We start from the raw sequence: 22,541 nt of genomic DNA, 5'->3' as shown, positions 1-22,541 counted from the left end.
TTAAACTACCCCGTCCTGCGAAGCAGTGTGGCTTTTCTAGACCGAAATTCATTTTAAGCGTCAATTCAAGCATTTTCCTCTTATCCTTTTATTTATTTACTTTATATATTTTTTTGTTATTGATTTGCACCCTGTTTTTTTCCCTCATCCCGCAACTCTAAATTATCATGAAATCAATCCTTCACGCTTGCAGTTAGGGGTGGCAATTCGGGTCCAAATCAGGTTGGCGGGTCGGGTTCGGGTCAACAGACCCGCCAGAAAATCTGTTGACCCGAACCCCGACCCGCCAACCCGTGACGGGTCAGGTATGCTGACCCGGACCCGAAAATTTCAGGTTTACGGGGCGGCGGGTCGACCCGAAATGACCCGAAACTTAATTTTAATTTATTAATTTATCACTGTAATTTCTAATAAAATCAATTTCTCACAAAACTAATTACATAATCAAGTAATAAAAATTTAAATAAATGATTCCAAATCAAATCTAAAATAAATTAAACACCGTAAAAGTGTTTTATCCCAAGCAAAATATAAAATAAATTAAAACAATACAAAAGTGAAAAATAATATAATATATTATTTGTCCAAGTATAATAATTTCAACTTCACACAAATTAAATAAATTCGTTTAGGATTAAGTAATTAATGCCTTTGAAAAAAAGAATAACTTAGTTTAGTTAGATAAAATTATTTTTATGTTTATTAAATTATTTTTAATTCGTAAACGGGTCATATCGGGTCATATCAGGTCACCACGGGTTGACCCGAAATCGACCGGTTTTCTTTTCGGGTTCATCGGGTCCAACCCGATTCTGACCCGAATTCCCGAAACCTCAACCCAAACCCATTAATTTCGTGTTAGGTTCGTGTCGTGTCGAAAATTGCCACCCCTAGTTGCGGTGATACATTTGCGCCGACAAATTTGAGCGACGATCCGGGCTTTGATCGAGCCGTACCGTTCCTGATTTGTCTCGCGCCTTCAGATCCTCCTTCACGCTTCGACAAGAAGCAAAATATTAAGCAATCGTTCCGACGGAGCTAAATTACTACAGGATAAAGAACGAATAGGAAATTTGGATTTCGAAACAAAAAAGAGAGGGGTGCAACACGAGGACTTCCCAGGGGGTCACCCATCCTAGTACTACTCTCGCCCAAGCACGCTTAACTTCGGAGTTCTGATGGGATCCGGTGCATTAGTGCTGGTATGATCGCACCCGCCATGTTCCTTTCGCGTTATTCTTTTAAACTACCCCGTCCTGCGAAGCAGTGTGGCTTTTCTAGACCGAAATTCATTTTAAGCGTCAATTCAAGCATTTTCCTCTTATCCTTTTATTTATTTACTTTATATATTTTTTTGTTATTGATTTGCACCCTGTTTTTTTCCCTCATCCCGCAACTCTAAATTATCATGAAATCAATCCTTCACGCTTGCAGTTAGGGGTGGCAATTCGGGTCCAAATCAGGTTGGCGGGTCGGGTTCGGGTCAACAGACCCGCCAGAAAATCTGTTGACCCGAACCCCGACCCGCCAACCCGTGACGGGTCAGGTATGCTGACCCGGACCCGAAAATTTCAGGTTTACGGGGCGGCGGGTCGACCCGAAATGACCCGAAACTTAATTTTAATTTATTAATTTATCACTGTAATTTCTAATAAAATCAATTTCTCACAAAACTAATTACATAATCAAGTAATAAAAATTTAAATAAATGATTCCAAATCAAATCTAAAATAAATTAAACACCGTAAAAGTGTTTTATCCCAAGCAAAATATAAAATAAATTAAAACAATACAAAAGTGAAAAATAATATAATATATTATTTGTCCAAGTATAATAATTTCAACTTCACACAAATTAAATAAATTCGTTTAGGATTAAGTAATTAATGCCTTTGAAAAAAAGAATAACTTAGTTTAGTTAGATAAAATTATTTTTATGTTTATTAAATTATTTTTAATTCGTAAACGGGTCATATCGGGTCATATCAGGTCACCACGGGTTGACCCGAAATCGACCGGTTTTCTTTTCGGGTTCATCGGGTCCAACCCGATTCTGACCCGAATTCCCGAAACCTCAACCCAAACCCATTAATTTCGTGTTAGGTTCGTGTCGTGTCGAAAATTGCCACCCCTAGTTGCGGTGATACATTTGCGCCGACAAATTTGAGCGACGATCCGGGCTTTGATCGAGCCGTACCGTTCCTGATTTGTCTCGCGCCTTCAGATCCTCCTTCACGCTTCGACAAGAAGCAAAATATTAAGCAATCGTTCCGACGGAGCTAAATTACTACAGGATAAAGAACGAATAGGAAATTTGGATTTCGAAACAAAAAAGAGAGGGGTGCAACACGAGGACTTCCCAGGGGGTCACCCATCCTAGTACTACTCTCGCCCAAGCACGCTTAACTTCGGAGTTCTGATGGGATCCGGTGCATTAGTGCTGGTATGATCGCACCCGCCATGTTCCTTTCGCGTTATTCTTTTAAACTACCCCGTCCTGCGAAGCAGTGTGGCTTTTCTAGACCGAAATTCATTTTAAGCGTCAATTCAAGCATTTTCCTCTTATCCTTTTATTTATTTACTTTATATATTTTTTTGTTATTGATTTGCACCCTGTTTTTTTCCCTCATCCCGCAACTCTAAATTATCATGAAATCAATCCTTCACGCTTGCAGTTAGGGGTGGCAATTCGGGTCCAAATCAGGTTGGCGGGTCGGGTTCGGGTCAACAGACCCGCCAGAAAATCTGTTGACCCGAACCCCGACCCGCCAACCCGTGACGGGTCAGGTATGCTGACCCGGACCCGAAAATTTCAGGTTTACGGGGCGGCGGGTCGACCCGAAATGACCCGAAACTTAATTTTAATTTATTAATTTATCACTGTAATTTCTAATAAAATCAATTTCTCACAAAACTAATTACATAATCAAGTAATAAAAATTTAAATAAATGATTCCAAATCAAATCTAAAATAAATTAAACACCGTAAAAGTGTTTTATCCCAAGCAAAATATAAAATAAATTAAAACAATACAAAAGTGAAAAATAATATAATATATTATTTGTCCAAGTATAATAATTTCAACTTCACACAAATTAAATAAATTCGTTTAGGATTAAGTAATTAATGCCTTTGAAAAAAAGAATAACTTAGTTTAGTTAGATAAAATTATTTTTATGTTTATTAAATTATTTTTAATTCGTAAACGGGTCATATCGGGTCATATCAGGTCACCACGGGTTGACCCGAAATCGACCGGTTTTCTTTTCGGGTTCATCGGGTCCAACCCGATTCTGACCCGAATTCCCGAAACCTCAACCCAAACCCATTAATTTCGTGTTAGGTTCGTGTCGTGTCGAAAATTGCCACCCCTAGTTGCGGTGATACATTTGCGCCGACAAATTTGAGCGACGATCCGGGCTTTGATCGAGCCGTACCGTTCCTGATTTGTCTCGCGCCTTCAGATCCTCCTTCACGCTTCGACAAGAAGCAAAATATTAAGCAATCGTTCCGACGGAGCTAAATTACTACAGGATAAAGAACGAATAGGAAATTTGGATTTCGAAACAAAAAAGAGAGGGGTGCAACACGAGGACTTCCCAGGGGGTCACCCATCCTAGTACTACTCTCGCCCAAGCACGCTTAACTTCGGAGTTCTGATGGGATCCGGTGCATTAGTGCTGGTATGATCGCACCCGCCATGTTCCTTTCGCGTTATTCTTTTAAACTACCCCGTCCTGCGAAGCAGTGTGGCTTTTCTAGACCGAAATTCATTTTAAGCGTCAATTCAAGCATTTTCCTCTTATCCTTTTATTTATTTACTTTATATATTTTTTTGTTATTGATTTGCACCCTGTTTTTTTCCCTCATCCCGCAACTCTAAATTATCATGAAATCAATCCTTCACGCTTGCAGTTAGGGGTGGCAATTCGGGTCCAAATCAGGTTGGCGGGTCGGGTTCGGGTCAACAGACCCGCCAGAAAATCTGTTGACCCGAACCCCGACCCGCCAACCCGTGACGGGTCAGGTATGCTGACCCGGACCCGAAAATTTCAGGTTTACGGGGCGGCGGGTCGACCCGAAATGACCCGAAACTTAATTTTAATTTATTAATTTATCACTGTAATTTCTAATAAAATCAATTTCTCACAAAACTAATTACATAATCAAGTAATAAAAATTTAAATAAATGATTCCAAATCAAATCTAAAATAAATTAAACACCGTAAAAGTGTTTTATCCCAAGCAAAATATAAAATAAATTAAAACAATACAAAAGTGAAAAATAATATAATATATTATTTGTCCAAGTATAATAATTTCAACTTCACACAAATTAAATAAATTCGTTTAGGATTAAGTAATTAATGCCTTTGAAAAAAAGAATAACTTAGTTTAGTTAGATAAAATTATTTTTATGTTTATTAAATTATTTTTAATTCGTAAACGGGTCATATCGGGTCATATCAGGTCACCACGGGTTGACCCGAAATCGACCGGTTTTCTTTTCGGGTTCATCGGGTCCAACCCGATTCTGACCCGAATTCCCGAAACCTCAACCCAAACCCATTAATTTCGTGTTAGGTTCGTGTCGTGTCGAAAATTGCCACCCCTAGTTGCGGTGATACATTTGCGCCGACAAATTTGAGCGACGATCCGGGCTTTGATCGAGCCGTACCGTTCCTGATTTGTCTCGCGCCTTCAGATCCTCCTTCACGCTTCGACAAGAAGCAAAATATTAAGCAATCGTTCCGACGGAGCTAAATTACTACAGGATAAAGAACGAATAGGAAATTTGGATTTCGAAACAAAAAAGAGAGGGGTGCAACACGAGGACTTCCCAGGGGGTCACCCATCCTAGTACTACTCTCGCCCAAGCACGCTTAACTTCGGAGTTCTGATGGGATCCGGTGCATTAGTGCTGGTATGATCGCACCCGCCATGTTCCTTTCGCGTTATTCTTTTAAACTACCCCGTCCTGCGAAGCAGTGTGGCTTTTCTAGACCGAAATTCATTTTAAGCGTCAATTCAAGCATTTTCCTCTTATCCTTTTATTTATTTACTTTATATATTTTTTTGTTATTGATTTGCACCCTGTTTTTTTCCCTCATCCCGCAACTCTAAATTATCATGAAATCAATCCTTCACGCTTGCAGTTAGGGGTGGCAATTCGGGTCCAAATCAGGTTGGCGGGTCGGGTTCGGGTCAACAGACCCGCCAGAAAATCTGTTGACCCGAACCCCGACCCGCCAACCCGTGACGGGTCAGGTATGCTGACCCGGACCCGAAAATTTCAGGTTTAGCAAGCGTGAAGGATTGATTTCATGATAATTTAGAGTTGCGGGATGAGGGAAAAAAACAGGGTGCAAATCAATAACAAAAAAAAATATAAAGTAAATAAATAAAAGGATAAGAGGAAAATGCTTGAATTGACGCTTAAAATGAATTTCGGTCTAGAAAAGCCACACTGCTTCGCAGGACGGGGTAGTTTAAAAGAATAAAGCGAAAGGAACATGGCGGGTGCGATCATACCAGCACTAATGCACCGGATCCCATCAGAACTCCGAAGTTAAGCGTGCTTGGGCGAGAGTAGTACTAGGATGGGTGACCCCCTGGGAAGTCCTCGTGTTGCACCCCTCTCTTTTTTGTTTCGAAATCCAAATTTCCTATTCGTTCTTTATCCTGTAGTAATTTAGCTCCGTCGGAACGATTGCTTAATATTTTGCTTCTTGTCGAAGCGTGAAGGAGGATCTGAAGGCGCGAGACAAATCAGGAACGGTACGGCTCGATCAAAGCCCGGATCGTCGCTCAAATTTGTCGGCGCAAATGTATCACCGCAACTAGGGGTGGCAATTTTCGACACGACCTGAAAACACGACACGAACCTAACACGAAATTAATGGGTTTGGGTTGAGGTTTCGGGAATTCGGGTCAGAATCGGGTTGGACCCGATGAACCCGAAAAGAAAACCGGTCGATTTCGGGTCAACCCGTGGTGACCTGATATGACCCGTTTACGAATTAAAAATAATTTAATAAACATAAAAATAATTTTATCTAACTAAACTAAGTTATTCTTTTTTTCAAAGGCATTAATTACTTAATCCTAAACGAATTTATTTAATTTGTGTGAAGTTGAAATTATTATACTTGGACAAATAATATATTATATTATTTTTCACTTTTGTATTGTTTTAATTTATTTTATATTTTGCTTGGGATAAAACACTTTTACGGTGTTTAATTTATTTTAGATTTGATTTGGAATCATTTATTTAAATTTTTATTACTTGATTATGTAATTAGTTTTGTGAGAAATTGATTTTATTAGAAATTACAGTGATAAATTAATAAATTAAAATTAAGTTTCGGGTCATTTCGGGTCGACCCGCCGCCCCGTAAACCTGAAATTTTCGGGTTCGGGTCAGCATACCTGACCCGTCACGGGTTGGCGGGTCGGGGTTCGGGTCAACAGATTTTCTGGCGGGTCTGTTGACCCGAACCCGACCCGCCAACCTGATTTGGACCCGAATTGCCACCCCTAACTGCAAGCGTGAAGGATTGATTTCATGATAATTTAGAGTTGCGGGATGAGGGAAAAAAACAGGGTGCAAATCAATAACAAAAAAAAATATAAAGTAAATAAATAAAAGGATAAGAGGAAAATGCTTGAATTGACGCTTAAAATGAATTTCGGTCTAGAAAAGCCACACTGCTTCGCAGGACGGGGTAGTTTAAAAGAATAAAGCGAAAGGAACATGGCGGGTGCGATCATACCAGCACTAATGCACCGGATCCCATCAGAACTCCGAAGTTAAGCGTGCTTGGGCGAGAGTAGTACTAGGATGGGTGACCCCCTGGGAAGTCCTCGTGTTGCACCCCTCTCTTTTTTGTTTCGAAATCCAAATTTCCTATTCGTTCTTTATCCTGTAGTAATTTAGCTCCGTCGGAACGATTGCTTAATATTTTGCTTCTTGTCGAAGCGTGAAGGAGGATCTGAAGGCGCGAGACAAATCAGGAACGGTACGGCTCGATCAAAGCCCGGATCGTCGCTCAAATTTGTCGGCGCAAATGTATCACCGCAACTAGGGGTGGCAATTTTCGACACGACCTGAAAACACGACACGAACCTAACACGAAATTAATGGGTTTGGGTTGAGGTTTCGGGAATTCGGGTCAGAATCGGGTTGGACCCGATGAACCCGAAAAGAAAACCGGTCGATTTCGGGTCAACCCGTGGTGACCTGATATGACCCGTTTACGAATTAAAAATAATTTAATAAACATAAAAATAATTTTATCTAACTAAACTAAGTTATTCTTTTTTTCAAAGGCATTAATTACTTAATCCTAAACGAATTTATTTAATTTGTGTGAAGTTGAAATTATTATACTTGGACAAATAATATATTATATTATTTTTCACTTTTGTATTGTTTTAATTTATTTTATATTTTGCTTGGGATAAAACACTTTTACGGTGTTTAATTTATTTTAGATTTGATTTGGAATCATTTATTTAAATTTTTATTACTTGATTATGTAATTAGTTTTGTGAGAAATTGATTTTATTAGAAATTACAGTGATAAATTAATAAATTAAAATTAAGTTTCGGGTCATTTCGGGTCGACCCGCCGCCCCGTAAACCTGAAATTTTCGGGTTCGGGTCAGCATACCTGACCCGTCACGGGTTGGCGGGTCGGGGTTCGGGTCAACAGATTTTCTGGCGGGTCTGTTGACCCGAACCCGACCCGCCAACCTGATTTGGACCCGAATTGCCACCCCTAACTGCAAGCGTGAAGGATTGATTTCATGATAATTTAGAGTTGCGGGATGAGGGAAAAAAACAGGGTGCAAATCAATAACAAAAAAAAATATAAAGTAAATAAATAAAAGGATAAGAGGAAAATGCTTGAATTGACGCTTAAAATGAATTTCGGTCTAGAAAAGCCACACTGCTTCGCAGGACGGGGTAGTTTAAAAGAATAAAGCGAAAGGAACATGGCGGGTGCGATCATACCAGCACTAATGCACCGGATCCCATCAGAACTCCGAAGTTAAGCGTGCTTGGGCGAGAGTAGTACTAGGATGGGTGACCCCCTGGGAAGTCCTCGTGTTGCACCCCTCTCTTTTTTGTTTCGAAATCCAAATTTCCTATTCGTTCTTTATCCTGTAGTAATTTAGCTCCGTCGGAACGATTGCTTAATATTTTGCTTCTTGTCGAAGCGTGAAGGAGGATCTGAAGGCGCGAGACAAATCAGGAACGGTACGGCTCGATCAAAGCCCGGATCGTCGCTCAAATTTGTCGGCGCAAATGTATCACCGCAACTAGGGGTGGCAATTTTCGACACGACCTGAAAACACGACACGAACCTAACACGAAATTAATGGGTTTGGGTTGAGGTTTCGGGAATTCGGGTCAGAATCGGGTTGGACCCGATGAACCCGAAAAGAAAACCGGTCGATTTCGGGTCAACCCGTGGTGACCTGATATGACCCGATATGACCCGTTTACGAATTAAAAATAATTTAATAAACATAAAAATAATTTTATCTAACTAAACTAAGTTATTCTTTTTTTCAAAGGCATTAATTACTTAATCCTAAACGAATTTATTTAATTTGTGTGAAGTTGAAATTATTATACTTGGACAAATAATATATTATATTATTTTTCACTTTTGTATTGTTTTAATTTATTTTATATTTTGCTTGGGATAAAACACTTTTACGGTGTTTAATTTATTTTAGATTTGATTTGGAATCATTTATTTAAATTTTTATTACTTGATTATGTAATTAGTTTTGTGAGAAATTGATTTTATTAGAAATTACAGTGATAAATTAATAAATTAAAATTAAGTTTCGGGTCATTTCGGGTCGACCCGCCGCCCCGTAAACCTGAAATTTTCGGGTTCGGGTCAGCATACCTGACCCGTCACGGGTTGGCGGGTCGGGGTTCGGGTCAACAGATTTTCTGGCGGGTCTGTTGACCCGAACCCGACCCGCCAACCTGATTTGGACCCGAATTGCCACCCCTAACTGCAAGCGTGAAGGATTGATTTCATGATAATTTAGAGTTGCGGGATGAGGGAAAAAAACAGGGTGCAAATCAATAACAAAAAAAAATATAAAGTAAATAAATAAAAGGATAAGAGGAAAATGCTTGAATTGACGCTTAAAATGAATTTCGGTCTAGAAAAGCCACACTGCTTCGCAGGACGGGGTAGTTTAAAAGAATAAAGCGAAAGGAACATGGCGGGTGCGATCATACCAGCACTAATGCACCGGATCCCATCAGAACTCCGAAGTTAAGCGTGCTTGGGCGAGAGTAGTACTAGGATGGGTGACCCCCTGGGAAGTCCTCGTGTTGCACCCCTCTCTTTTTTGTTTCGAAATCCAAATTTCCTATTCGTTCTTTATCCTGTAGTAATTTAGCTCCGTCGGAACGATTGCTTAATATTTTGCTTCTTGTCGAAGCGTGAAGGAGGATCTGAAGGCGCGAGACAAATCAGGAACGGTACGGCTCGATCAAAGCCCGGATCGTCGCTCAAATTTGTCGGCGCAAATGTATCACCGCAACTAGGGGTGGCAATTTTCGACACGACCTGAAAACACGACACGAACCTAACACGAAATTAATGGGTTTGGGTTGAGGTTTCGGGAATTCGGGTCAGAATCGGGTTGGACCCGATGAACCCGAAAAGAAAGCGGTCGATTTCGGGTCAACCCGTGGTGACCTGATATGACCCGATATGACCCGTTTACGAATTAAAAATAATTTAATAAACATAAAAATAATTTTATCTAACTAAACTATGTTATTCTTTTTTTCAAAGGCATTAATTACTTAATCCTAAACGAATTTATTTAATTTGTGTGAAGTTGAAATTATTATACTTGGACAAATAATATATTATATTATTTTTCACTTTTGTATTGTTTTAATTTATTTTATATTTTGCTTGGGATAAAACACTTTTACGGTGTTTAATTTATTTTAGATTTGATTTGGAATCATTTATTTAAATTTTTATTACTTGATTATGTAATTAGTTTTGTGAGAAATTGATTTTATTAGAAATTACAGTGATAAATTAATAAATTAAAATTAAGTTTCGGGTCATTTCGGGTCGACCCGCCGCCCCGTAAACCTGAAATTTTCGGGTTCGGGTCAGCATACCTGACCCGTCACGGGTTGGCGGGTCGGGGTTCGGGTCAACAGATTTTCTGGCGGGTCTGTTGACCCGAACCCGACCCGCCAACCTGATTTGGACCCGAATTGCCACCCCTAACTGCAAGCGTGAAGGATTGATTTCATGATAATTTAGAGTTGCGGGATGAGGGAAAAAAACAGGGTGCAAATCAATAACAAAAAAAAATATAAAGTAAATAAATAAAAGGATAAGAGGAAAATGCTTGAATTGACGCTTAAAATGAATTTCGGTCTAGAAAAGCCACACTGCTTCGCAGGACGGGGTAGTTTAAAAGAATAAAGCGAAAGGAACATGGCGGGTGCGATCATACCAGCACTAATGCACCGGATCCCATCAGAACTCCGAAGTTAAGCGTGCTTGGGCGAGAGTAGTACTAGGATGGGTGACCCCCTGGGAAGTCCTCGTGTTGCACCCCTCTCTTTTTTGTTTCGAAATCCAAATTTCCTATTCGTTCTTTATCCTGTAGTAATTTAGCTCCGTCGGAACGATTGCTTAATATTTTGCTTCTTGTCGAAGCGTGAAGGAGGATCTGAAGGCGCGAGACAAATCAGGAACGGTACGGCTCGATCAAAGCCCGGATCGTCGCTCAAATTTGTCGGCGCAAATGTATCACCGCAACTAGGGGTGGCAATTTTCGACACGACCTGAAAACACGACACGAACCTAACACGAAATTAATGGGTTTGGGTTGAGGTTTCGGGAATTCGGGTCAGAATCGGGTTGGACCCGATGAACCCGAAAAGAAAACCGGTCGATTTCGGGTCAACCCGTGGTGACCTGATATGACCCGATATGACCCGTTTACGAATTAAAAATAATTTAATAAACATAAAAATAATTTTATCTAACTAAACTAAGTTATTCTTTTTTTCAAAGGCATTAATTACTTAATCCTAAACGAATTTATTTAATTTGTGTGAAGTTGAAATTATTATACTTGGACAAATAATATATTATATTATTTTTCACTTTTGTATTGTTTTAATTTATTTTATATTTTGCTTGGGATAAAACACTTTTACGGTGTTTAATTTATTTTAGATTTGATTTGGAATCATTTATTTAAATTTTTATTACTTGATTATGTAATTAGTTTTGTGAGAAATTGATTTTATTAGAAATTACAGTGATAAATTAATAAATTAAAATTAAGTTTCGGGTCATTTCGGGTCGACCCGCCGCCCCGTAAACCTGAAATTTTCGGGTTCGGGTCAGCATACCTGACCCGTCACGGGTTGGCGGGTCGGGGTTCGGGTCAACAGATTTTCTGGCGGGTCTGTTGACCCGAACCCGACCCGCCAACCTGATTTGGACCCGAATTGCCACCCCTAACTGCAAGCGTGAAGGATTGATTTCATGATAATTTAGAGTTGCGGGATGAGGGAAAAAAACAGGGTGCAAATCAATAACAAAAAAAAATATAAAGTAAATAAATAAAAGGATAAGAGGAAAATGCTTGAATTGACGCTTAAAATGAATTTCGGTCTAGAAAAGCCACACTGCTTCGCAGGACGGGGTAGTTTAAAAGAATAAAGCGAAAGGAACATGGCGGGTGCGATCATACCAGCACTAATGCACCGGATCCCATCAGAACTCCGAAGTTAAGCGTGCTTGGGCGAGAGTAGTACTAGGATGGGTGACCCCCTGGGAAGTCCTCGTGTTGCACCCCTCTCTTTTTTGTTTCGAAATCCAAATTTCCTATTCGTTCTTTATCCTGTAGTAATTTAGCTCCGTCGGAACGATTGCTTAATATTTTGCTTCTTGTCGAAGCGTGAAGGAGGATCTGAAGGCGCGAGACAAATCAGGAACGGTACGGCTCGATCAAAGCCCGGATCGTCGCTCAAATTTGTCGGCGCAAATGTATCACCGCAACTAGGGGTGGCAATTTTCGACACGACCTGAAAACACGACACGAACCTAACACGAAATTAATGGGTTTGGGTTGAGGTTTCGGGAATTCGGGTCAGAATCGGGTTGGACCCGATGAACCCGAAAAGAAAACCGGTCGATTTCGGGTCAACCCGTGGTGACCTGATATGACCCGTTTACGAATTAAAAATAATTTAATAAACATAAAAATAATTTTATCTAACTAAACTAAGTTATTCTTTTTTTCAAAGGCATTAATTACTTAATCCTAAACGAATTTATTTAATTTGTGTGAAGTTGAAATTATTATACTTGGACAAATAATATATTATATTATTTTTCACTTTTGTATTGTTTTAATTTATTTTATATTTTGCTTGGGATAAAACACTTTTACGGTGTTTAATTTATTTTAGATTTGATTTGGAATCATTTATTTAAATTTTTATTACTTGATTATGTAATTAGTTTTGTGAGAAATTGATTTTATTAGAAATTACAGTGATAAATTAATAAATTAAAATTAAGTTTCGGGTCATTTCGGGTCGACCCGCCGCCCCGTAAACCTGAAATTTTCGGGTTCGGGTCAGCATACCTGACCCGTCACGGGTTGGCGGGTCGGGGTTCGGGTCAACAGATTTTCTGGCGGGTCTGTTGACCCGAACCCGACCCGCCAACCTGATTTGGACCCGAATTGCCACCCCTAACTGCAAGCGTGAAGGATTGATTTCATGATAATTTAGAGTTGCGGGATGAGGGAAAAAAACAGGGTGCAAATCAATAACAAAAAAAAATATAAAGTAAATAAATAAAAGGATAAGAGGAAAATGCTTGAATTGACGCTTAAAATGAATTTCGGTCTAGAAAAGCCACACTGCTTCGCAGGACGGGGTAGTTTAAAAGAATAAAGCGAAAGGAACATGGCGGGTGCGATCATACCAGCACTAATGCACCGGATCCCATCAGAACTCCGAAGTTAAGCGTGCTTGGGCGAGAGTAGTACTAGGATGGGTGACCCCCTGGGAAGTCCTCGTGTTGCACCCCTCTCTTTTTTGTTTCGAAATCCAAATTTCCTATTCGTTCTTTATCCTGTAGTAATTTAGCTCCGTCGGAACGATTGCTTAATATTTTGCTTCTTGTCGAAGCGTGAAGGAGGATCTGAAGGCGCGAGACAAATCAGGAACGGTACGGCTCGATCAAAGCCCGGATCGTCGCTCAAATTTGTCGGCGCAAATGTATCACCGCAACTAGGGGTGGCAATTTTCGACACGACCTGAAAACACGACACGAACCTAACACGAAATTAATGGGTTTGGGTTGAGGTTTCGGGAATTCGGGTCAGAATCGGGTTGGACCCGATGAACCCGAAAAGAAAACCGGTCGATTTCGGGTCAACCCGTGGTGACCTGATATGACCCGTTTACGAATTAAAAATAATTTAATAAACATAAAAATAATTTTATCTAACTAAACTAAGTTATTCTTTTTTTCAAAGGCATTAATTACTTAATCCTAAACGAATTTATTTAATTTGTGTGAAGTTGAAATTATTATACTTGGACAAATAATATATTATATTATTTTTCACTTTTGTATTGTTTTAATTTATTTTATATTTTGCTTGGGATAAAACACTTTTACGGTGTTTAATTTTTTAGATTTGATTTGGAATCATTTATTTAAATTTTTATTACTTGATTATGTAATTAGTTTTGTGAGAAATTGATTTTATTAGAAATTACAGTGATAAATTAATAAATTAAAATTAAGTTTCGGGTCATTTCGGGTCGACCCGCCGCCCCGTAAACCTGAAATTTTCGGGTTCGGGTCAGCATACCTGACCCGTCACGGGTTGGCGGGTCGGGGTTCGGGTCAACAGATTTTCTGGCGGGTCTGTTGACCCGAACCCGACCCGCCAACCTGATTTGGACCCGAATTGCCACCCCTAACTGCAAGCGTGAAGGATTGATTTCATGATAATTTAGAGTTGCGGGATGAGGGAAAAAAACAGGGTGCAAATCAATAACAAAAAAAAATATAAAGTAAATAAATAAAAGGATAAGAGGAAAATGCTTGAATTGACGCTTAAAATGAATTTCGGTCTAGAAAAGCCACACTGCTTCGCAGGACGGGGTAGTTTAAAAGAATAAAGCGAAAGGAACATGGCGGGTGCGATCATACCAGCACTAATGCACCGGATCCCATCAGAACTCCGAAGTTAAGCGTGCTTGGGCGAGAGTAGTACTAGGATGGGTGACCCCCTGGGAAGTCCTCGTGTTGCACCCCTCTCTTTTTTGTTTCGAAATCCAAATTTCCTATTCGTTCTTTATCCTGTAGTAATTTAGCTCCGTCGGAACGATTGCTTAATATTTTGCTTCTTGTCGAAGCGTGAAGGAGGATCTGAAGGCGCGAGACAAATCAGGAACGGTACGGCTCGATCAAAGCCCGGATCGTCGCTCAAATTTGTCGGCGCAAATGTATCACCGCAACTAGGGGTGGCAATTTTCGACACGACCTGAAAACACGACACGAACCTAACACGAAATTAATGGGTTTGGGTTGAGGTTTCGGGAATTCGGGTCAGAATCGGGTTGGACCCGATGAACCCGAAAAGAAAACCGGTCGATTTCGGGTCAACCCGTGGTGACCTGATATGACCCGTTTACGAATTAAAAATAATTTAATAAACATAAAAATAATTTTATCTAACTAAACTAAGTTATTCTTTTTTTCAAAGGCATTAATTACTTAATCCTAAACGAATTTATTTAATTTGTGTGAAGTTGAAATTATTATACTTGGACAAATAATATATTATATTATTTTTCACTTTTGTATTGTTTTAATTTATTTTATATTTTGCTTGGGATAAAACACTTTTACGGTGTTTAATTTATTTTAGATTTGATTTGGAATCATTTATTTAAATTTTTATTACTTGATTATGTAATTAGTTTTGTGAGAAATTGATTTTATTAGAAATTACAGTGATAAATTAATAAATTAAAATTAAGTTTCGGGTCATTTCGGGTCGACCCGCCGCCCCGTAAACCTGAAATTTTCGGGTTCGGGTCAGCATACCTGACCCGTCACGGGTTGGCGGGTCGGGGTTCGGGTCAACAGATTTTCTGGCGGGTCTGTTGACCCGAACCCGACCCGCCAACCTGATTTGGACCCGAATTGCCACCCCTAACTGCAAGCGTGAAGGATTGATTTCATGATAATTTAGAGTTGCGGGATGAGGGAAAAAAACAGGGTGCAAATCAATAACAAAAAAAAATATAAAGTAAATAAATAAAAGGATAAGAGGAAAATGCTTGAATTGACGCTTAAAATGAATTTCGGTCTAGAAAAGCCACACTGCTTCGCAGGACGGGGTAGTTTAAAAGAATAAAGCGAAAGGAACATGGCGGGTGCGATCATACCAGCACTAATGCACCGGATCCCATCAGAACTCCGAAGTTAAGCGTGCTTGGGCGAGAGTAGTACTAGGATGGGTGACCCCCTGGGAAGTCCTCGTGTTGCACCCCTCTCTTTTTTGTTTCGAAATCCAAATTTCCTATTCGTTCTTTATCCTGTAGTAATTTAGCTCCGTCGGAACGATTGCTTAATATTTTGCTTCTTGTCGAAGCGTGAAGGAGGATCTGAAGGCGCGAGACAAATCAGGAACGGTACGGCTCGATCAAAGCCCGGATCGTCGCTCAAATTTGTCGGCGCAAATGTATCACCGCAACTAGGGGTGGCAATTTTCGACACGACCTGAAAACACGACACGAACCTAACACGAAATTAATGGGTTTGGGTTGAGGTTTCGGGAATTCGGGTCAGAATCGGGTTGGACCCGATGAACCCGAAAAGAAAACCGGTCGATTTCGGGTCAACCCGTGGTGACCTGATATGACCCGTTTACGAATTAAAAATAATTTAATAAACATAAAAATAATTTTATCTAACTAAACTAAGTTATTCTTTTTTTCAAAGGCATTAATTACTTAATCCTAAACGAATTTATTTAATTTGTGTGAAGTTGAAATTATTATACTTGGACAAATAATATATTATATTATTTTTCACTTTTGTATTGTTTTAATTTATTTTATATTTTGCTTGGGATAAAACACTTTTACGGTGTTTAATTTATTTTAGATTTGATTTGGAATCATTTATTTAAATTTTTATTACTTGATTATGTAATTAGTTTTGTGAGAAATTGATTTTATTAGAAATTACAGTGATAAATTAATAAATTAAAATTAAGTTTCGGGTCATTTCGGGTCGACCCGCCGCCCCGTAAACCTGAAATTTTCGGGTTCGGGTCAGCATACCTGACCCGTCACGGGTTGGCGGGTCGGGGTTCGGGTCAACAGATTTTCTGGCGGGTCTGTTGACCCGAACCCGACCCGCCAACCTGATTTGGACCCGAATTGCCACCCCTAACTGCAAGCGTGAAGGATTGATTTCATGATAATTTAGAGTTGCGGGATGAGGGAAAAAAACAGGGTGCAAATCAATAACAAAAAAAAATATAAAGTAAATAAATAAAAGGATAAGAGGAAAATGCTTGAATTGACGCTTAAAATGAATTTCGGTCTAGAAAAGCCACACTGCTTCGCAGGACGGGGTAGTTTAAAAGAATAAAGCGAAAGGAACATGGCGGGTGCGATCATACCAGCACTAATGCACCGGATCCCATCAGAACTCCGAAGTTAAGCGTGCTTGGGCGAGAGTAGTACTAGGATGGGTGACCCCCTGGGAAGTCCTCGTGTTGCACCCCTCTCTTTTTTGTTTCGAAATCCAAATTTCCTATTCGTTCTTTATCCTGTAGTAATTTAGCTCCGTCGGAACGATTGCTTAATATTTTGCTTCTTGTCGAAGCGTGAAGGAGGATCTGAAGGCGCGAGACAAATCAGGAACGGTACGGCTCGATCAAAGCCCGGATCGTCGCTCAAATTTGTCGGCGCAAATGTATCACCGCAACTAGGGGTGGCAATTTTCGACACGACCTGAAAACACGACACGAACCTAACACGAAATTAATGGGTTTGGGTTGAGGTTTCGGGAATTCGGGTCAGAATCGGGTTGGACCCGATGAACCCGAAAAGAAAACCGGTCGATTTCGGGTCAACCCGTGGTGACCTGATATGACCCGATATGACCCGTTTACGAATTAAAAATAATTTAATAAACATAAAAATAATTTTATCTAACTAAACTAAGTTATTCTTTTTTTCAAAGGCATTAATTACTTAATCCTAAACGAATTTATTTAATTTGTGTGAAGTTGAAATTATTATACTTGGACAAATAATATATTATATTATTTTTCACTTTTGTATTGTTTTAATTTATTTTATATTTTGCTTGGGATAAAACACTTTTACGGTGTTTAATTTATTTTAGATTTGATTTGGAATCATTTATTTAAATTTTTATTACTTGATTATGTAATTAGTTTTGTGAGAAATTGATTTTATTAGAAATTACAGTGATAAATTAATAAATTAAAATTAAGTTTCGGGTCATTTCGGGTCGACCCGCCGCCCCGTAAACCTGAAATTTTCGGGTTCGGGTCAGCATACCTGACCCGTCACGGGTTGGCGGGTCGGGGTTCGGGTCAACAGATTTTCTGGCGGGTCTGTTGACCCGAACCCGACCCGCCAACCTGATTTGGACCCGAATTGCCACCCCTAACTGCAAGCGTGAAGGATTGATTTCATGATAATTTAGAGTTGCGGGATGAGGGAAAAAAACAGGGTGCAAATCAATAACAAAAAAAAATATAAAGTAAATAAATAAAAGGATAAGAGGAAAATGCTTGAATTGACGCTTAAAATGAATTTCGGTCTAGAAAAGCCACACTGCTTCGCAGGACGGGGTAGTTTAAAAGAATAAAGCGAAAGGAACATGGCGGGTGCGATCATACCAGCACTAATGCACCGGATCCCATCAGAACTCCGAAGTTAAGCGTGCTTGGGCGAGAGTAGTACTAGGATGGGTGACCCCCTGGGAAGTCCTCGTGTTGCACCCCTCTCTTTTTTGTTTCGAAATCCAAATTTCCTATTCGTTCTTTATCCTGTAGTAATTTAGCTCCGTCGGAACGATTGCTTAATATTTTGCTTCTTGTCGAAGCGTGAAGGAGGATCTGAAGGCGCGAGACAAATCAGGAACGGTACGGCTCGATCAAAGCCCGGATCGTCGCTCAAATTTGTCGGCGCAAATGTATCACCGCAACTAGGGGTGGCAATTTTCGACACGACCTGAAAACACGACACGAACCTAACACGAAATTAATGGGTTTGGGTTGAGGTTTCGGGAATTCGGGTCAGAATCGGGTTGGACCCGATGAACCCGAAAAGAAAACCGGTCGATTTCGGGTCAACCCGTGGTGACCTGATATGACCCGTTTACGAATTAAAAATAATTTAATAAACATAAAAATAATTTTATCTAACTAAACTAAGTTATTCTTTTTTTCAAAGGCATTAATTACTTAATCCTAAACGAATTTATTTAATTTGTGTGAAGTTGAAATTATTATACTTGGACAAATAATATATTATATTATTTTTCACTTTTGTATTGTTTTAATTTATTTTATATTTTGCTTGGGATAAAACACTTTTACGGTGTTTAATTTATTTTAGATTTGATTTGGAATCATTTATTTAAATTTTTATTACTTGATTATGTAATTAGTTTTGTGAGAAATTGATTTTATTAGAAATTACAGTGATAAATTAATAAATTAAAATTAAGTTTCGGGTCATTTCGGGTCGACCCGCCGCCCCGTAAACCTGAAATTTTCGGGTTCGGGTCAGCATACCTGACCCGTCACGGGTTGGCGGGTCGGGGTTCGGGTCAACAGATTTTCTGGCGGGTCTGTTGACCCGAACCCGACCCGCCAACCTGATTTGGACCCGAATTGCCACCCCTAACTGCAAGCGTGAAGGATTGATTTCATGATAATTTAGAGTTGCGGGATGAGGGAAAAAAACAGGGTGCAAATCAATAACAAAAAAAAATATAAAGTAAATAAATAAAAGGATAAGAGGAAAATGCTTGAATTGACGCTTAAAATGAATTTCGGTCTAGAAAAGCCACACTGCTTCGCAGGACGGGGTAGTTTAAAAGAATAAAGCGAAAGGAACATGGCGGGTGCGATCATACCAGCACTAATGCACCGGATCCCATCAGAACTCCGAAGTTAAGCGTGCTTGGGCGAGAGTAGTACTAGGATGGGTGACCCCCTGGGAAGTCCTCGTGTTGCACCCCTCTCTTTTTTGTTTCGAAATCCAAATTTCCTATTCGTTCTTTATCCTGTAGTAATTTAGCTCCGTCGGAACGATTGCTTAATATTTTGCTTCTTGTCGAAGCGTGAAGGAGGATCTGAAGGCGCGAGACAAATCAGGAACGGTACGGCTCGATCAAAGCCCGGATCGTCGCTCAAATTTGTCGGCGCAAATGTATCACCGCAACTAGGGGTGGCAATTTTCGACACGACCTGAAAACACGACACGAACCTAACACGAAATTAATGGGTTTGGGTTGAGGTTTCGGGAATTCGGGTCAGAATCGGGTTGGACCCGATGAACCCGAAAAGAAAACCGGTCGATTTCGGGTCAACCCGTGGTGACCTGATATGACCCGATATGACCCGTTTACGAATTAAAAATAATTTAATAAACATAAAAATAATTTTATCTAACTAAACTAAGTTATTCTTTTTTTCAAAGGCATTAATTACTTAATCCTAAACGAATTTATTTAATTTGTGTGAAGTTGAAATTATTATACTTGGACAAATAATATATTATATTATTTTTCACTTTTGTATTGTTTTAATTTATTTTATATTTTGCTTGGGATAAAACACTTTTACGGTGTTTAATTTATTTTAGATTTGATTTGGAATCATTTATTTAAATTTTTATTACTTGATTATGTAATTAGTTTTGTGAGAAATTGATTTTATTAGAAATTACAGTGATAAATTAATAAATTAAAATTAAGTTTCGGGTCATTTCGGGTCGACCCGCCGCCCCGTAAACCTGAAATTTTCGGGTTCGGGTCAGCATACCTGACCCGTCACGGGTTGGCGGGTCGGGGTTCGGGTCAACAGATTTTCTGGCGGGTCTGTTGACCCGAACCCGACCCGCCAACCTGATTTGGACCCGAATTGCCACCCCTAACTGCAAGCGTGAAGGATTGATTTCATGATAATTTAGAGTTGCGGGATGAGGGAAAAAAACAGGGTGCAAATCAATAACAAAAAAAAATATAAAGTAAATAAATAAAAGGATAAGAGGAAAATGCTTGAATTGACGCTTAAAATGAATTTCGGTCTAGAAAAGCCACACTGCTTCGCAGGACGGGGTAGTTTAAAAGAATAAAGCGAAAGGAACATGGCGGGTGCGATCATACCAGCACTAATGCACTGGATCCCATCAGAACTCCGAAGTTAAGCGTGCTTGGGCGAGAGTAGTACTAGGATGGGTGACCCCCTGGGAAGTCCTCGTGTTGCACCCCTCTCTTTTTTGTTTCGAAATCCAAATTTCCTATTCGTTCTTTATCCTGTAGTAATTTAGCTCCGTCGGAACGATTGCTTAATATTTTGCTTCTTGTCGAAGCGTGAAGGAGGATCTGAAGGCGCGAGACAAATCAGGAACGGTACGGCTCGATCAAAGCCCGGATCGTCGCTCAAATTTGTCGGCGCAAATGTATCACCGCAACTAGGGGTGGCAATTTTCGACACGACCTGAAAACACGACACGAACCTAACACGAAATTAATGGGTTTGGGTTGAGGTTTCGGGAATTCGGGTCAGAATCGGGTTGGACCCGATGAACCCGAAAAGAAAACCGGTCGATTTCGGGTCAACCCGTGGTGACCTGATATGACCCGATATGACCCGTTTACGAATTAAAAATAATTTAATAAACATAAAAATAATTTTATCTAACTAAACTAAGTTATTCTTTTTTTCAAAGGCATTAATTACTTAATCCTAAACGAATTTATTTAATTTGTGTGAAGTTGAAATTATTATACTTGGACAAATAATATATTATATTATTTTTCACTTTTGTATTGTTTTAATTTATTTTATATTTTGCTTGGGATAAAACACTTTTACGGTGTTTAATTTATTTTAGATTTGATTTGGAATCATTTATTTAAATTTTTATTACTTGATTATGTAATTAGTTTTGTGAGAAATTGATTTTATTAGAAATTACAGTGATAAATTAATAAATTAAAATTAAGTTTCGGGTCATTTCGGGTCGACCCGCCGCCCCGTAAACCTGAAATTTTCGGGTTCGGGTCAGCATACCTGACCCGTCGCGGGTTGGCGGGTCGGGGTTCGGGTCAACAGATTTTCTGGCGGGTCTGTTGACCCGAACCCGACCCGCCAACCTGATTTGGACCCGAATTGCCACCCCTAACTGCAAGCGTGAAGGATTGATTTCATGATAATTTAGAGTTGCGGGATGAGGGAAAAAAACAGGGTGCAAATCAATAACAAAAAAAAATATAAAGTAAATAAATAAAAGGATAAGAGGAAAATGCTTGAATTGACGCTTAAAATGAATTTCGGTCTAGAAAAGCCACACTGCTTCGCAGGACGGGGTAGTTTAAAAGAATAAAGCGAAAGGAACATGGCGGGTGCGATCATACCAGCACTAATGCACCGGATCCCATCAGAACTCCGAAGTTAAGCGTGCTTGGGCGAGAGTAGTACTAGGATGGGTGACCCCCTGGGAAGTCCTCGTGTTGCACCCCTCTCTTTTTTGTTTCGAAATCCAAATTTCCTATTCGTTCTTTATCCTGTAGTAATTTAGCTCCGTCGGAACGATTGCTTAATATTTTGCTTCTTGTCGAAGCGTGAAGGAGGATCTGAAGGCGCGAGACAAATCAGGAACGGTACGGCTCGATCAAAGCCCGGATCGTCGCTCAAATTTGTCGGCGCAAATGTATCACCGCAACTAGGGGTGGCAATTTTCGACACGACCTGAAAACACGACACGAACCTAACACGAAATTAATGGGTTTGGGTTGAGGTTTCGGGAATTCGGGTCAGAATCGGGTTGGACCCGATGAACCCGAAAAGAAAACCGGTCGATTTCGGGTCAACCCGTGGTGACCTGATATGACCCGATATGACCCGTTTACGAATTAAAAATAATTTAATAAACATAAAAATAATTTTATCTAACTAAACTAAGTTATTCTTTTTTTCAAAGGCATTAATTACTTAATCCTAAACGAATTTATTTAATTTGTGTGAAGTTGAAATTATTATACTTGGACAAATAATATATTATATTATTTTTCACTTTTGTATTGTTTTAATTTATTTTATATTTTGCTTGGGATAAAACACTTTTACGGTGTTTAATTTATTTTAGATTTGATTTGGAATCATTTATTTAAATTTTTATTACTTGATTATGTAA

At 39.5% G+C, this 22,541-nt stretch overlaps 18 non-coding genes across 18 annotated transcripts; 14 read left to right on the top strand and 4 right to left on the bottom strand.

Moving 5' to 3' along the window:
- Positions 1-1,097: 1,097 nt before the first annotated feature.
- On the bottom strand, positions 1,098-1,216 carry LOC140030915 (5S ribosomal RNA). The gene has a single exon (XR_011834834.1). It is a non-coding gene; the product is annotated as a 5S ribosomal RNA (ribosomal RNA).
- A 1,122-nt stretch (positions 1,217-2,338) lies between these two features.
- Positions 2,339-2,457, bottom strand: LOC140030904 (5S ribosomal RNA). The gene has a single exon (XR_011834823.1). It is a non-coding gene; the product is annotated as a 5S ribosomal RNA (ribosomal RNA).
- A 1,122-nt stretch (positions 2,458-3,579) lies between these two features.
- On the bottom strand, positions 3,580-3,698 carry LOC140030893 (5S ribosomal RNA). Its single transcript, XR_011834812.1, has one exon. It is a non-coding gene; the product is annotated as a 5S ribosomal RNA (ribosomal RNA).
- Positions 3,699-4,820: 1,122 nt separating this feature from the next.
- Positions 4,821-4,939, bottom strand: LOC140030881 (5S ribosomal RNA). Its single transcript, XR_011834800.1, has one exon. It is a non-coding gene; the product is annotated as a 5S ribosomal RNA (ribosomal RNA).
- A 580-nt stretch (positions 4,940-5,519) lies between these two features.
- On the top strand, positions 5,520-5,638 carry LOC140030870 (5S ribosomal RNA). Its single transcript, XR_011834789.1, has one exon. It is a non-coding gene; the product is annotated as a 5S ribosomal RNA (ribosomal RNA).
- A 1,125-nt stretch (positions 5,639-6,763) lies between these two features.
- On the top strand, positions 6,764-6,882 carry LOC140030859 (5S ribosomal RNA). The gene has a single exon (XR_011834778.1). It is a non-coding gene; the product is annotated as a 5S ribosomal RNA (ribosomal RNA).
- Positions 6,883-8,007: 1,125 nt separating this feature from the next.
- On the top strand, positions 8,008-8,126 carry LOC140030848 (5S ribosomal RNA). Its single transcript, XR_011834767.1, has one exon. It is a non-coding gene; the product is annotated as a 5S ribosomal RNA (ribosomal RNA).
- Positions 8,127-9,261: 1,135 nt separating this feature from the next.
- On the top strand, positions 9,262-9,380 carry LOC140030837 (5S ribosomal RNA). The gene has a single exon (XR_011834756.1). It is a non-coding gene; the product is annotated as a 5S ribosomal RNA (ribosomal RNA).
- Positions 9,381-10,514: 1,134 nt separating this feature from the next.
- On the top strand, positions 10,515-10,633 carry LOC140030826 (5S ribosomal RNA). The gene has a single exon (XR_011834745.1). It is a non-coding gene; the product is annotated as a 5S ribosomal RNA (ribosomal RNA).
- A 1,135-nt stretch (positions 10,634-11,768) lies between these two features.
- LOC140030815 (5S ribosomal RNA) lies at positions 11,769-11,887 on the top strand. Its single transcript, XR_011834734.1, has one exon. It is a non-coding gene; the product is annotated as a 5S ribosomal RNA (ribosomal RNA).
- Positions 11,888-13,012: 1,125 nt separating this feature from the next.
- LOC140030804 (5S ribosomal RNA) lies at positions 13,013-13,131 on the top strand. The gene has a single exon (XR_011834723.1). It is a non-coding gene; the product is annotated as a 5S ribosomal RNA (ribosomal RNA).
- A 1,123-nt stretch (positions 13,132-14,254) lies between these two features.
- Positions 14,255-14,373, top strand: LOC140030793 (5S ribosomal RNA). Its single transcript, XR_011834712.1, has one exon. It is a non-coding gene; the product is annotated as a 5S ribosomal RNA (ribosomal RNA).
- Positions 14,374-15,498: 1,125 nt separating this feature from the next.
- LOC140030782 (5S ribosomal RNA) lies at positions 15,499-15,617 on the top strand. Its single transcript, XR_011834701.1, has one exon. It is a non-coding gene; the product is annotated as a 5S ribosomal RNA (ribosomal RNA).
- Positions 15,618-16,742: 1,125 nt separating this feature from the next.
- LOC140030770 (5S ribosomal RNA) lies at positions 16,743-16,861 on the top strand. The gene has a single exon (XR_011834689.1). It is a non-coding gene; the product is annotated as a 5S ribosomal RNA (ribosomal RNA).
- A 1,135-nt stretch (positions 16,862-17,996) lies between these two features.
- Positions 17,997-18,115, top strand: LOC140030761 (5S ribosomal RNA). Its single transcript, XR_011834680.1, has one exon. It is a non-coding gene; the product is annotated as a 5S ribosomal RNA (ribosomal RNA).
- Positions 18,116-19,240: 1,125 nt separating this feature from the next.
- LOC140030750 (5S ribosomal RNA) lies at positions 19,241-19,359 on the top strand. Its single transcript, XR_011834669.1, has one exon. It is a non-coding gene; the product is annotated as a 5S ribosomal RNA (ribosomal RNA).
- Positions 19,360-20,494: 1,135 nt separating this feature from the next.
- LOC140030649 (5S ribosomal RNA) lies at positions 20,495-20,613 on the top strand. The gene has a single exon (XR_011834564.1). It is a non-coding gene; the product is annotated as a 5S ribosomal RNA (ribosomal RNA).
- Positions 20,614-21,748: 1,135 nt separating this feature from the next.
- On the top strand, positions 21,749-21,867 carry LOC140030739 (5S ribosomal RNA). The gene has a single exon (XR_011834658.1). It is a non-coding gene; the product is annotated as a 5S ribosomal RNA (ribosomal RNA).
- Positions 21,868-22,541: the final 674 nt, after the last annotated feature.

The sequence above is a fragment of the Coffea arabica genome, chromosome 11e (genome assembly GCF_036785885.1).
Source record: "Coffea arabica cultivar ET-39 chromosome 11e, Coffea Arabica ET-39 HiFi, whole genome shotgun sequence".
Taxonomy (NCBI): domain Eukaryota; kingdom Viridiplantae; phylum Streptophyta; class Magnoliopsida; order Gentianales; family Rubiaceae; genus Coffea; species Coffea arabica.
Note: the sequence above shows the minus strand (reverse complement) of the source record. Positions and strands in the feature narration are given on the sequence as shown.